We start from the raw sequence: 14,575 nt of genomic DNA, 5'->3' as shown, positions 1-14,575 counted from the left end.
GGATAACCTTATATAAGTGTTATTCCCTTATAGCTGCTGTTATTATCGTTATTTGCTGCCAAAAATGCCCCCCCTTCTCTTTTTTTACCCTGATTCTGAAGCAGGACTGCAGGGGAGAGTCAGGGAGCCGTCCTTCCAGCGGAGCTGTGAGGGAAAATGGCGCTTGTGTGCTGAGGAGATAGGCTCCGCCCCTTCACGACGTCCTTATCTCCCGCTTTTTTGTGTAAAAATGGCAGGGGATTAAAATACATCCATATAGCCCAGGAGCTATATGTGATGTATTCTTTTTGCCACCTAAGGTATATACTGTTATATTGCGTCTCAGGGCGCTCCCCCCCAGCGCCCTGCACCCTCAGTGACCGGAGTGTGAAGTGTGCTGAGAGCAATGGCGCACAGCTGCGGTGCTGTGCGCTACCTTAGACTGAAGACAGGATGTCTTCTGCCGCCGATTTCACCGGACCTCTTCGTCTCTTCTGGCTCTGTAAGGGGGACGGCTGCGCGGCTCCGGTGACCCATCCAGGCTGAACCTGTGATCGTCCCTCTGGAGCTAATGTCCAGTAGCCTAAGAAACCCGATCCACTCTGCACTCAGGTGAGTCCGTTTCTTCTCCCCTTAGTCCCACGATGCAGTGAGCCTGTTGCCAGCAGGACTCACTGAAAATAAAAAAACCTAAACTAAACTTTTATTCTAAGCAGCTCAGGAGAGCCACCTAGATTGCACCCTTCTCGGCCGGGCACAAAAATCTAACTGAGGCTTGGAGGAGGGTCATAGGGGGAGGAGCCAGTGCACACCACCTGATCCTTAAGCTTTTATTTTGTGCCCTGTCTCCTGCGGAGCCGCTATTCCCCATGGTCCTTACGGAGTCCCAGCATCCACTAGGACGTCAGAGAAAAATGGTGTGCGTCTAAATCTCATTGGGGATAATGTAGTGCTCCTAAATCGGAGGGAGGTGGGGAATAATGGGGAGCATCTGAATCACAGAGTGGGGACAAATAATGAGGTGCACATAAATCACAGAGGGAGACCAATACTGTAATGGGATGTGCATAAGTCACACTGCAGAATTGGTTCAGCTCAGCTGCTGGGTGTTGTGGGGCCATGGACTGGCTTTGAAGGAAGACACTGTGGGAGTCTGCCCTGTGCTACAATCACCTGCAAGTGGGACTTACAGCAGGGGAAGCTAAGGCCCAACTCAGTCGCACAGCAATTCCTGCCCTGAACATCCCCTGGAACACAACACTTTATCTATCTGGCGGCTAAGTTTCCTCCCAGAATGACCCCCACCCCTCCACCGGGACTCACCTAGGAAATACCACAGCTCTGCTCCCGATATTCTGCGCAAGGTCCATCCTCCTCCACTCAACTGACACTCATCAAGCTACCAGGGCAACCACTGGGCTGGGAGAGGCAATGACGAAGCAAACACTATGTGACAGTCGCCAAGAGGCGAGAAACGCGTCAGCACTTTGGGATATTTGTATATTTATACAGACAGCTTTAATATCACAGAGCCGTCTAATTCTGTCCCGTTCTGAGCCGTCGCGGCTACCCAGGACTTTGATTTCAGCAGACTGATCCATTTAAGCCGTTTACAGAACTGGGTGCCGTCCGCCCTGGCTACCTTGCAAGTGGTAAGCCGCGGTCACCCTGGACGCCTTTAATAAGAAGGCTTTCACACAGTGTACATTGAGTGGCAGACGGAGCCGCTGTGACTACGCTCCTTGTCATCACCAATCACAGCCCTAAAAAGGACCGCACATCGCGGACGCCCCGGTTACCGGACAGACATCCCGGCACTTAGCAAAGGTGTAAGCGTTCTGGTCTCACTACTATTGGAAGGGCAAGTATCCTCACTATTTACCTTCAATTTATCACAGTAACCAGCTGTGTATAGAAATCGGAGCTCTGTTCACTGGAGAGATTTAACTTTTAATATCTGATGATTATATAAATCCGAGGATTTATTGTTTACCTCTATAACAAAAGAAGAACATCAACTAAATTTTGTTTTTCAATTTGTCTACAACAACAGTCCTGCGGATCATTTAATCTCTACCAGTTGAAGTAACAATTCTGCGGACTTATCTAGAATTGTCTAAACTGTGCGTTCTGTGATATATGGTAAATGTGTTATGAACTTTTGAAACACAAGTGATTAATAAAGTCTGTGTAATACATCAAAGGTTTACCACCATTTATATTTTTAATAATAAATACAAGCAAGAATTTGAGTCTGTTTGCGCTCTCCGCTCCTTTTTATTTTGTATTCCTTTACAGGGTTTGCTATAACCCTGTTTTTGTGAGAGCAGCGAACAGCACATCAGCAGAGGTATTTGATTTATAGGCGCCTTATTTCCAGTGGATTGTCTATGGTGGGTTGTATTCTAGCAACGGTGCGTTGCCTGTCACATGGGGACATGCGGAAGGTACTAGGTAAATGGAGTCACCTAAGCACCCCCTTAAATCCTGCGCTCAAGGGCACGTGATCCTTTAGCTCTCCCCTAGTTGCAGCTCTGACAAGTACAACCTATTCTTTAGCATTACTGTACCTTCTAGATTGTAAGTGATCATTGAGTAGGTCACTCTCAAGCCTTTATTTCAAATCTGAATCAACTGCATATGTCCTTGTTCTGTTTATACTGTATGTAGGATTTGTTTTACACAGTGATTTACCAATAGTAAAAAAAAATGGTCAAAGAGAATAGATACAAAAAAAAAATTACGTTTACAATCTAAAGAAAGACATCAAGGGAAGAATTCAGCTGATTTTTTTGCCCGATTGATGTCCATTTTTCCAGTAAATTGTACCTGCTTTCGTACGAAAAATACTGGATCCGGGATAAGTTCCAGGATTCATGTGTTTTCGTGATTGCGATCACAAAATAACGGAACTTATGGCGGATTTGGTTTCTCCTGCCTCCTGTAATTGAATTATATCTATATCAATATCTATCTGTGGTTTCATACAGTACCTATGGGCTGATATCTGTAGACTGCTCAATCTGTTACATGTACATGTACAGGGTTAAAAAATGAGGTTAAATTTAAAACACACCTCCTAAACTACCCTCAATTTGAACAGCAAACATGGATTGTTGAAACCATTTATATATAAAAAATAAAGTTAGAAAATAAATACATCTCTTATTAAAACGTGTTTTTTTTCATATTAGCTTTAACCCTATTTCAAATCAGACTTACAGTGGCTATATTGTCACCTAATGTTCATGAAGAGAAGAGCATATTTCTGTCTACAAATTCATAATGCATGATATCAGTTAAGGACACAGCGTTAAAAAATAAGAATTTACTTACCGATAATTCTATTTCTCGTAGTCCGTAGTGGATGCTGGGGACTCCGTCAGGACCATGGGGTTTAGCGGCTCCGCAGGAGACAGGGCACAATAATAAAAGCTTTAGGATCAGGTGGTGTGCACTGGCTCCTCCCCCTATGACCCTCCTCCAAGCCTCAGTTAGGATACTGTGCCCGGACGAGCGTGCATAATAAGGAAGGATATTGAATCCCGGGTAAGACACATACCAGCCACACCAATCACACCGTACAACCTGTGATCTGAACCCAGTTAACAGTATGATAACAACGAAGGAGCCTCTGAAAAGATGGCTCACAACAAGAATAACCCGATTTTTGTAACAATAACTATGTACAAGTATTGCAGACTATCCGCACTTGGGATGGGCGCCCAGCATCCACTACGGACTACGAGAAATAGAATTATCGGTAAGTAAATTCTTATTTTCTCTAACGTCCTAAGTGGATGCTGGGGACTCCGTCAGGACCATGGGGATTATACCAAAGCTCCCAAACGGGCGGGAGAGTGCGGATGACTCTGCAGCACCGAATGAGAGAACTCCAGGTCCTCCTCAGTCAGGGTGTGCCCCTGACCAAGTAGCAGCTCGGCAAAGTTGTAAAGCCGAAACCCCTCAGGCAGCCGCCCAAGATGAGCCCACTTCCTTGTGGAATGGGCTTTTACTGATTTTGGCTGTGGCAAGCCTGCCACAGAATGTGTAACTGAATTGTACTACAAATCCAGCGAGCAATCGTCTGCTTAGAAGCAGGAACACCCATCTTGTTGGGTGCATACAGGCTAAACAGCGAGTCAGATTTTCTGACTCCAGTCGTCCTGGAAACATATATTTTCAGGGCCCTGACAACGTCAAGTAACTTGGAGTCCTCCAAGTCCCTAGCAGCCGCAGGCACCACAATAGGTTGGTTCATGTGAAAAACAGAAAACACCTTAAGGAGAAATTGAGGACGAGTCCTCAATTCTGCCCTGTCAGAATGAAAAATTAAGTAAGGGCTTTTATATGATAAAGCCGCCCATTCTGACACACGCCTGGCTGAAGCCAGGGCTAATAGAATCTTCACCTTCCATGTGAAATATTTTAATTCCACAGTGGTGAGTGGATCAAACCAATGTGACTTTAGGAAACTCAAAACAACATTGAGATCCCAAGGTGCCACTGGGGGCACAAAAGGAGGCTGTATATGCAGTACCCCTTTTACAAACGTCTGAACTTCAGGCACTGAAGCCAGTTCTTTCTGGAAGAAATTTGACAGGGTCGAAATTTGAACCTTAATGGACCCTAATTTTAGGCCCATAGACAGTCCTGTTTTCAGGAAATGTAGGAAACGACCCAGTTGGAATTCCTCTGTAGGGACCTTCTTGGCCTCACACCACGCAACATATTTTCGCCAAATGCGGTGAAAATGTTTTGCGGTTACATCCTTCCTGGCTTCGACCAGGGTAGGGATGACTTCATCTGGAATGCCCTTTCAGGATCCGGCGTTCAACTGCCATGCCGTCAAACGCAGCCGCGGTAAGTCTTGGAACAGACAAGGCCCCTGCTGGAGCAGGTCCTTTCTTAAAGGTAGAGGCCACGGTTCTTCCGTGAGCATCTCTTGAAGTTCCGGGTACCAAGTCCTTCTTGACCCATCCGGAACCACGAGTATCGTTCTTACTCATCTTCTTATGATTCTTAGTACTTTTGGTATGAGATGCATAGGAGGGAACACATACCCTGACTGGTACACCCACAGTGTTACCAGAGCGTCCACCGCTATTGCCTGAGGGTCCCTTGACCTGGCGCAATATTTGTCTAGTTTTTTGTTCAGGCGGGACGCCATCATGTCCACCTTTGGTTTTTCCCAACGGTTTACAATCATGTGGAAGACTTCCCGCTGAAGTCCCCACTCTCCCGGGTGGAGGTTATGCCTGCTGAGGAAGTTTGCTTCCCAGTTTTCCACTCCCGGAATTAACACTGCTGAGAGTGTCATCACATGATTTTTCGCCCAGCGAAGAATCCTTGCAGTTTCTGCCATTTCCCTCCTGCTTCATGTGCCGCCCTGTCTGTTTACGTGGGCGACTGCCGTGATGTTGTCCCACTGGATCAATACCGGCTGACCTTGAAGCAGAGGTCTTGCTAAGCTTAGAGCCTTGTAAATTGCCCTTAGCTCCAGTATATTTATGTGGAGAGAAGTCTCCAGACTTGATCACACTCCCTGGAAATTTTTTCCTTGTGTGACTGCTCCCCAGCCACTCAGGCTGGCATCCGTGGTCACCAGGACCCAGTCCTGAATGTCGAATCTGCGGCCCTTTCATAGATGAGCACTCTGCAGCCACCGCAGAAGAAAACACCCTTGTCCTTGGAGACAGGGTTGTCCGCTGATGCATCTGAAGATGCGATCCGGACCATTTTCCCAGCAGATTCCACTGAAAGGTTCTTGCGTGAAATCTACCGAATGGGATCGCTTTGTAAGAAACCACCATTTTTCACAGGACCCTTGTGCAATGATGCACTGATACTTTTCCTGGTTTAAAGAGGTTCCTGACTAGCTCGGATAACTCCCTGGTCTTCTTCTCCGGGAGAAAACATCCTTTTCTGGACTGTGTCCAGAATCATTCCTAGGAACATTAGACGTGTCGTCGGAAAAAGCTGCGATTTTGGAATATTTAGAATCCACTCGTGCTGTCGTAGAACTACTTGAGATAGTGCTACTCCGACCGCCAACTGTTCTCTGGACCTTGCCCTTATCAGGAAAGCGTCCATATTTCTTTTAGGAAGAATCATCATTTCGGCCATTACCATGGTAAAGACCCGGGGTGCCGTGGACAATCCAAACGGCAGCGTCTGAACTGATAGTGACAGTTCTGTACCACGAACCTGAGATACCCTTGGTGAGAAGGGCAAAATTTGGACATGTAGGTAAGCGTCCCTGATATCCAGTGACACCATATCGTCCTGGTTCGCTATCACTGCTCTGAGTGACTCCATCTTGATTTGAACCCTTGTATGTAATTGTTCAAATCTTTTAGATCTCACCGAGCCGTTTGGCTTCAGTACCACAATATAGTGTGGAATAATACCCCTTCCCTTGTTGTAGGAGGGGTACTTTGATTATCACCTGCTGGGAATACAGCCTGTGAATTTTTTTCCAATACTGCCTCCCTGTCGGAGGGAGACGTTGGTAAAGCAGACTTCAGGAACTTGTGAGGGGAAGACGTCTCGAATTTCCAATGTACACCTGGGATACTACGTGTAGGATCCAGGAGTCCACTTGCGAGTGAGCCCACTGCGTGCTGAAACTCTTGAGATGACCCCCCACCGCACCTGAGTCCGCTTGTATGGCCCCAGCGTCATGCTGCGGACTTGGCAGAAGCTGTGGAGGACTTCTGTTCCTGGGAATGGGCTGCCTGCTGCAGTCTTCTTCCCTTTCCTCTAACCCTGGGCAGATATGACTGGCCTTTTGCCCGCCTGCCTTTATGGGTACGAAAGGACTGAGACTGAAAAGACTGTGTCCTTTTCTGCTGAGATGTGACTTGGGGTAACAAAAGTGGATTTTCCAGCTGTTGCCATGGCCACCAGGTCCGATGGACCGCCCCTTTATACGGCAATACTTCCATGTGCCGTCTGGAATCTGCATCACCTGACCACTGTCGTGTCTATAAACATCGTCTGGCAGATATGGACATCACATCTACTCTTGATGCCAGAATGCAAATATACCTCTGCGCATCTCGCATATATAGAAATGCATCCTTAAAATGCTCTATAGTCAATAAAATATTGTTCCTGTCAAGGGTATCAATATTTTCAGTCAGGAAATCCGACCAAGCCCCCCCAGCGCTGCACATCCAGGCTGAGGCGATTGCTGGTCGTAGTATAACACCAGTATGTGTGTATATACTTTTTAGGATATTTTTCAGCTTCCTATCAGCTGGCTCTTTGAGGGCGGCCGTATCTGGAGACGGTACGCCACTTGTTTTTATAAGCGTGTGAGCGCCTTATCCACCCTAAGGTGTGTTTCCCAACTCGCCCTCACTTCTGGCGGGAAAAGGTATACCTCCAATAATTTTCTATCGGAGGAAACCCACGTATCATCACACACTTTAATTTATCTGATTCAGGAAAAACTACAAGTAGATTATTCCCACCCTACATAATACCCTTATTTGTGGTACTTGTAGTATCAGAAATATGTAACACCTCCTTCATTGCCCTTAACATGTAACGTGTGGCCCTTATGGAAAATACGTTTGTTTCTTCACCGTCGACACTGAAGTCAGTGTCCGTGTCTGTGTCTGTGTCGACCAACTGAGGTAAATGGGCGTTTTTACAAGCCCCTGACGGTGTCTGAGACGCCTGGACAGGTACTAATTTGTTTGCCGGCCGTCTCATGTCGTCAACCGACCTTGCATCGTGTTGACATTATCACGTAATTCCTAAATAAGCCATCCATTCCGGTGTCGACTCCCTAGAGAGTGACATCACCAATACAGGCAATTTGCTCCGCCTCCTCACCAACATCGTCCTCCTACATGTCGACACACACGTACCGACACACAGCACACACACAGGGAATGCTCTGATAGAGGACAGGACCCCACTAGCCCTTTGGGGAGACAGAGGGAGAGTTTGCCAGCACACACCAAAAACGCTATAATTATACAGGGACAACCCCTTATACAAGTGTTTTCCCTTATAGCATTTTCACATATGTAATCATATCGCCAAATAAGTGCCCCCCCTCTCTGTTTTAACCCTGTTTCTGTAGTGCAGTGCAGGGGAGAGCCTGGGAGCCTTCCTCACAGCAGAGCTGAGCAGGAAAATGGCGCCGTGTGCTGAGGAGAATAGGCCCCGCCCCCTAAAACGGCGGGCTCTTCTCCCGGAGTTTGTGAGATCTGGCAGGGGTTAAATACATCCATATAGCCTCAAGGGCTATATGTGATGTATTTTAGCCATAAAAAAGGTATAATACATTGCTGCCCAGGGCGCCCCCCCCAGCGCCCTGCACCCTCAGTGACCGCTGGTATGAAGTGTGCTGACAACAATGGCGCACAGCTGAAGTGCTGTGCGCTACCTTATGAAGACTGAAAGTCTTCTGCCGCCTGTTTCTGGACCTCTGGACCTCTTCAACTTCGGCATCTGCAAGGGGGGTCGGCGGCACGGCTCCGGGACGAACCCCAGGGTGAGACCTGTGTTCCGACTCCCTCTGGAGCTAATGGTGTCCAGTAGCCTAAGAAGCAAATCCATCCTGCACGCAGGTGAGTTTACTTCTCTCCCCTAAGTCCCTCGTAGCAGTGAGCCTGTTGCCAGCAGGACTCACTGAAAATAAAAAACCTAACTTAAACTTTTATTCTAAGCAGCTCAGGAGAGCCACCTAGATTGCACCCTTCTCGGCCGGGCACAAAGATCTAACTGAGGCTTGGAGGAGGGTCATAGGGGGAGGAGCCAGTGCACACCACCTGATCCTAAAGCTTTTATTATTGTGCCCTGTCTCCTGCGGAGCCGCTAAACCCCATGGTCCTGACGGAGTCCCCAGCATCCACTTAGGACGTTAGAGAAAGTTGACAATGGCATAGGACTCACAACCCTCATCGTGTGTGGGCAGCTCTCCTCTGTATTATGGTGTTATAAAAGCATTCCTGCAGGCCACATATCTAATTGTTGTTGAAAAGCATATGGTGCGATACTTGTCGCACCTTACGGAAATTACTACTCTGGTCTCAAACATAATTATCCTCTAAGCGTTTACAAGCCAAATATTATTAAACGTTCTATCAATCAATATATCAATGATAAGGTAAGGGTAGGTGGTAGTAAAAAATTGAGTGGACATTTCCAGTCAGTCATGGGTTAAAGCAGCAGTACCATCTACTAGATAACATTTTCCAAATGTTCTCCCTACTCTAGCCTGATCCCTGAAGTTTACAGCTCATTGGGAAGAAGCTTCATAAAACGGATTTATTGGATGGTGGTACAGGTTTCACGTGAAGACTGGGGGCCAAATGTAATAAAGTGAGAGTTTCAGAAAGTGAGAGTTTCAGAAAGTGAGAGATTTGGGAAGGTTTTTCAGTTTTTTTTTAAAAGTGGCAATCATTTACACAGCAAAACCAGGTTGATCTTGCTGTGTAAATGATTGCCACTTTAAAAAAAACTGCAACACCTTACCAAATCGCTCACTTTTTGAAACTCTCGCTCTATTACATTTGGCCACAGTTGTCTACAAGATACAGAGGACAGCTATTTTTTGGTCTTGGGGCCTAAATTACAAATGTACACAAACCCAATTTTTACATACATCTCCAATGGTGTGAGATCAGCGCAGATGCCGCACTGCACATGTGCATATTTCGTTCTAGCACGCAGTGCCCCCTAAGCCACAGCATGGGTGACATGCTGCGGCCATTTGGGGAAGGGGATGAGCAGCGTTCTTGATAAAGGAGGCATTGACTTCATTTTCGAGGCATGCTGAGGCCAGTGTCAGCCCTCTGATGCAGATCTACCAGCCTGGGCAGCGGGGATAAGGTGGCCATCCTGAGTATGCTTACTCAGATGGACGGAATAGCGACTGATGGTCGCGATGGTAATGCCATGCTGCATCTCTTGATGCAGCACTTGGATCTGTGATACCAGCAGTGGCTGTTTACTGCCTGCAGACGCATCTTGCAGCATTAGCATATTTTCTCACAGAGCATTCTGCACACGTCTGAATCAGTCCCTTAGTCAAAATGATTGAGAAGCTCATCAATGCACAAGACTATAAACCAAAAGCTACAATGAGGTCATTTATTGCTAGTGAATTCATAGGCTGAATTTGCTTGAGGCTACAAAATTATTGTTTCAACTGCAAGAAACGACATTGCCGCCCCCCCCGCCCCCCCCATGTCAAATAGGTGCAGTGTACGCCATAGGAAAAATATATAGGGGCGCGGCTACATGGGGAAGGGGTGCAGCCACAAAATAATACCAATTCATATTACGGTGCACAGTAGTCTCCATTATTCAAATAACGCCACAAAGTAGCGCCACTACACCAGGTAGAGCACCTTTTACACATTACGGCGGACAGATTCTCCTTTTTACACATTACGGCAGACAGTCCCCCTTTTTACACATTACGTCAGACAGCGTCCCTTTTTTACACATTACGGAAGACAGCGTCCCTTTTTTACACATTACGGCATACAGAGTCCACCTTTTACACATTACTACAGACAGAGTCCACCTTTTACATATTACGGCAGACAGCGTCCCCTTTTTACACATTACGGCAGCCAGTCCCTCTTTTTACACATTACGGCAACCAGCATCTCCTTTTTACACATTACTGCAGGATAGATAGACAGACAGACAGACAGACAGAATAGTTGATACTTACCATCTCTCTGCTGGCTCAGGTAGTCAGGCTCCTCGGTGCTGGCATCTCCGGAGGCAGGGGAGGAGAAGGAGAAGGAGGGAGGGGAGACTCGGGAGCCGCAGCAGCGCAGGGTAATTGCTGGCGGCGCCGCATGCAGCTGTCTCTCTCCTTCCGCATTGGCTGGCGGCCACCGCTGTGAATGCTGGGATGAGGGAAGCGCATTCCAGCATTCACAGCAGCGCCGGCCAGCCAATGCGGAAGAAGAGGGACAGCTGCAGTGGCGCCGCTACCAATTACATAGAACTGCTGTGGCTCCGGAGTCCCCCTCCCTCCTCCTCCCCTGCCCCCTTCTCCTCCTCCGACGCGCACAGCACAGGTGGCTTGTAATGAGTCAATTTGACTCATTACAAGCCGTTGACATGGAATGCTGGCAGTTGCGCCCATAGGGCGACTGCGCTGTGTGCCAGGCAAAACTGGCACACACATAGTTACGGCTCTGACTACAACACTATTACATACCTCCAAACTACTGCTGTAATTACAATGGTTGTAAGGGGTGCTGCTGCTACAGGGCCTGATCTCCGTCCCGGACCTGCTTATCCAGTCATTCATGCAGTGATCAGACAGACAAGTATGATTGCCCCCAACCTCACGGGGCCAACCCTCATCTCTCCACCAAATTGATTGTGCTGGGCTGGGGCTCCAATCCTGAATTTCTTAACAAAAAGGTGTGTGGCCTTGCAGCTCAACTGTGCACTGTTTTCGTCACTCTGGGGATGTTCCCAGCACTCCCAAAGATGCTCGTCTGGCCCCAGGCTCTCCCCACACTCTGAACAGAAACTCTGCACATAGTCATAGGATTTGTTCATGCACCGCATGCTGCTAGGTCAGGCCCGCTACCTGAAAAGCCACACCCTCATGCCTCCTTTTTAATCGGGATCCTGGGATTGGCTTAACTGGTAGAGATGGAGGCTGCAGTCCTCTCTCACTTCCTGCCTGATGTCCAGCCACTGCAAGAGGGGGGTCTGGTGGGAACCTTTGCTATAGGGCCCCTAGAGTTCTAATTACTCCCCTGCCCCTAGAGTGCTTATTACACCCCTGCTTGATCCCAATTTGTCAGGAAAGTTCCAATTTCAGGGCTTCATAAAGGGAGGAGTTTTGTTCTAAAGTGGACATTTCGTGGCAGATCAGAATGGCCATATTTTGTCCCGATTTTGCTTGTTTAAATGCTGGGTAATAAAATATCTTATGAAGGGTTAGATTTAACAACGAGTGATATTCTTGTTGTCACTCATTAAAAATGATAAATGGTGCTCCAGCCATGCAGTGCCGGCTCTACCATTAGGAAGCTTTAGGCAGCTGCCTAGGGGCACCGGCCACTGGAGGGCACCACTGAATTCATCTAGCAAAAAAATGAAGGATGTCTCTGTATGCAGCCTCCTCCTTTTACATTTTGCTGGCTGCTGCTGTGGATCTAATCAGGGGCAGCTGCTACTATCAGGCTGTACCAGTGTCTCAGCGCTTCCTCCATGCTGACACGTGTAACATCAAGTCATGTGAAGACACATAGGAGGCGGATGTAACGATGACAAATGAAGAGTTCTGTTGTGCTCCATCTAGTGGTTGCCGAAGCCAAAAACAAGTGAATTACTCCCTGTGTTTTATTCTTGCACTTTCACCAGTTCATATGTATGAATTTTATTTGCAACCTTTTCCTTACTACATAGCTGAGAAGATTCTTTATATTATTATTGTTTTCTTGCTTTTTTCTTTTCTTTTTTTTTTTTTTACAGCAAAACACACTGCACCTATAAAATTATAAAACACATACAAATAATCTGTACATACAGTATGACCATTTATAAAATTGTTTTGTTAAAGAATTCAAAAGATGTGTCCTTTTTAAATTGGGTGCACATTTCCAGAGCCTCAGATGCTATTTATAGAACAAAATTGGGGGCCGATAACTATAGTGCCAGTGACGCTTATAACAACTGTTAAGAAAACTAAACTACAGGCTGCAAACATCTCCAATGACAGGTCTTTATTAACGTGAAAACACACAGGGAAGAAGTCCTACTGTGCATCTGGTCACACGTATATGTGGAGTTAGAACAGATAGACAAGGCCTAATACATTTCCTTAAAACAAGAATAGCAGGAAATAGGCTCATCAATTACTAAGATTCATTCTAGAAGGTTAAATAAAACTTAATTGTGGGGCAGTAATATGGACGTCCATAACAACAAAGCTTCTGACGTCAGAGGAGCCCATTACACTATTGCAATGCAGCTTAATTTTTATTTTTCTTATACATCACAATACGTCAATAGAAATTACACCTTTATAAGTAAAGCATTAATAAATTATATATATATATATATATATATATGCGATAAGAACACACATGCACACCCTTCCATACAAGAAGGAAGAGGTTTTAGTGATTATCAAGATCCTCAAATCAGATGCGTCAGGGTGGGATCCCTGTGGATACCTGTGGACATAAGAGAAATCACGTTATCAACGGTAAGTTCTTACCATAACGTATATTTCTCTGGCTGGGTCCACAGGATTATCCACAGGATAACATTGGGATTCCCAAAGCCATTCTAGTGGTGGGGACGCTCCTGATTACACAGGAGGACCTTTCGCCCGAAGTCTGCGTCATGAGAGGCAAAAGTATCCAAGGCATAATGTCTAATGAATGTGTTTATGGAAGACCATGTGGCTGCCTTACATATCTGTTCTGCTGAAGCACCCTGTTGTGCTGCCCAAGAAGGACCTACCTTACGTGTAGAGCGTACAGAGACATTAGCCAGAGTAGGGAGATCTGCATGAGAATAAGCTTCTGATATTACCATTCGGAGCCATCTCGCCAGCGTCTGTTTACTAGCAGGCCATCCTCTTCTATGGAATCCGTAGAGGACGAAGAGAGAATCTGTCTTTCTGATGGCACTAGCAAGATCTATGTAGATTCTTAAAGCTCGGACTACGTCCAGCGACGCTTCTCCCGCAGATAGTCCCGATACCTGAAAAGATGGGACTACAATCTCTTCATTCAGGTAAAACTTTGATCCACCTTTGGAAGATAACTAGATCTCGTTCTGAGAACTGCTCTGTCTGGAAAAAAACTTAGGAAAGGAGACTTACACGAAAATGCTCCTAAATCTGACACTCTTCTGGCTGACGTCATTGCCAGTAGAAAAAGCACTTTAGCCATTAACCATTTAAGATCTACTCTCTTAAGTGGTTCAAACAGAGGACCCTGGAGAAATTTAAGAACTAAATTCAAATCCCAGGGAGCTGCAGGAGGAACAAATGGAGGTTGAATATGTACAACTCCCTGAAAAAACGTACGTACATCTTGTAAATCAGCAATCTTTCAATGAAACCATACAGTTAACGCTGATACTTGAACTCTCAAGAAAGCAACTTTCAAACCTTTATCCAATCCTGCTTGAAGGAAATCCAAAATCCTGGATACTTTAAAAGATCTTGGATTCAAATCTTTTCCAGTACACCAATGAATATAGGCTTGCCATATTCTATGATACATACGGGCCGAAGAGGGCTTTCTTGCTCTAAGCATAGTTTGGATTACTTGATTCGAAAACCCTTTAGCCTCTAAGATAGAGGTTTCAACAGCCACGCCGTCAAAGACAGGCGATTCAGATGACTGTGACAACAAGGACCCTGCATTAGCAGATCTGGACGTTGAGGGAGCAGTATCGGTGCTTCCACGGACATCCTCAGTAGATCTGTGTACCAATGCCTTCTTGGCCAAGCTGGAGCTATTAGAATTATTGCCCCTTTTGCCTGTTTTATCTTTCTCACTACTCTGGGTAACAGAGATATTGGAGGGAACAGATATGCCAGCTGAAACCTCCATTCTACTGACAGTGCGTCTAC

General features: G+C 46.3%; 2 protein-coding genes across 2 annotated transcripts in view; one reads left to right on the top strand and one right to left on the bottom strand.

The window, feature by feature from the left end:
• Positions 1 to 14,575, bottom strand: part of PRELID2 (PRELI domain containing 2) — a 263,904-nt gene that overhangs the window by 155,271 nt on the left and 94,058 nt on the right. The gene's annotated exons all lie outside the window — the stretch shown is intronic.
• The window catches only part of LOC134933139 (uncharacterized), a 29,400-nt gene continuing 15,769 nt past the window's right edge, over positions 945 to 14,575 (top strand). Inside the window, exon 1 of the mRNA XM_063928117.1 lies at positions 945 to 1,840. The gene's annotated coding sequence lies outside the window, so the exon portion shown is untranslated. The remainder of the gene's footprint in view (positions 1,841 to 14,575) is intronic.

Source organism: Pseudophryne corroboree, chromosome 6 (assembly GCF_028390025.1).
Source record: "Pseudophryne corroboree isolate aPseCor3 chromosome 6, aPseCor3.hap2, whole genome shotgun sequence".
Lineage (NCBI taxonomy): Eukaryota > Metazoa > Chordata > Amphibia > Anura > Myobatrachidae > Pseudophryne > Pseudophryne corroboree.
The sequence above is the reverse complement of the archived record's forward strand: the minus strand, read 5'-3'. Positions and strand labels throughout refer to the sequence as shown.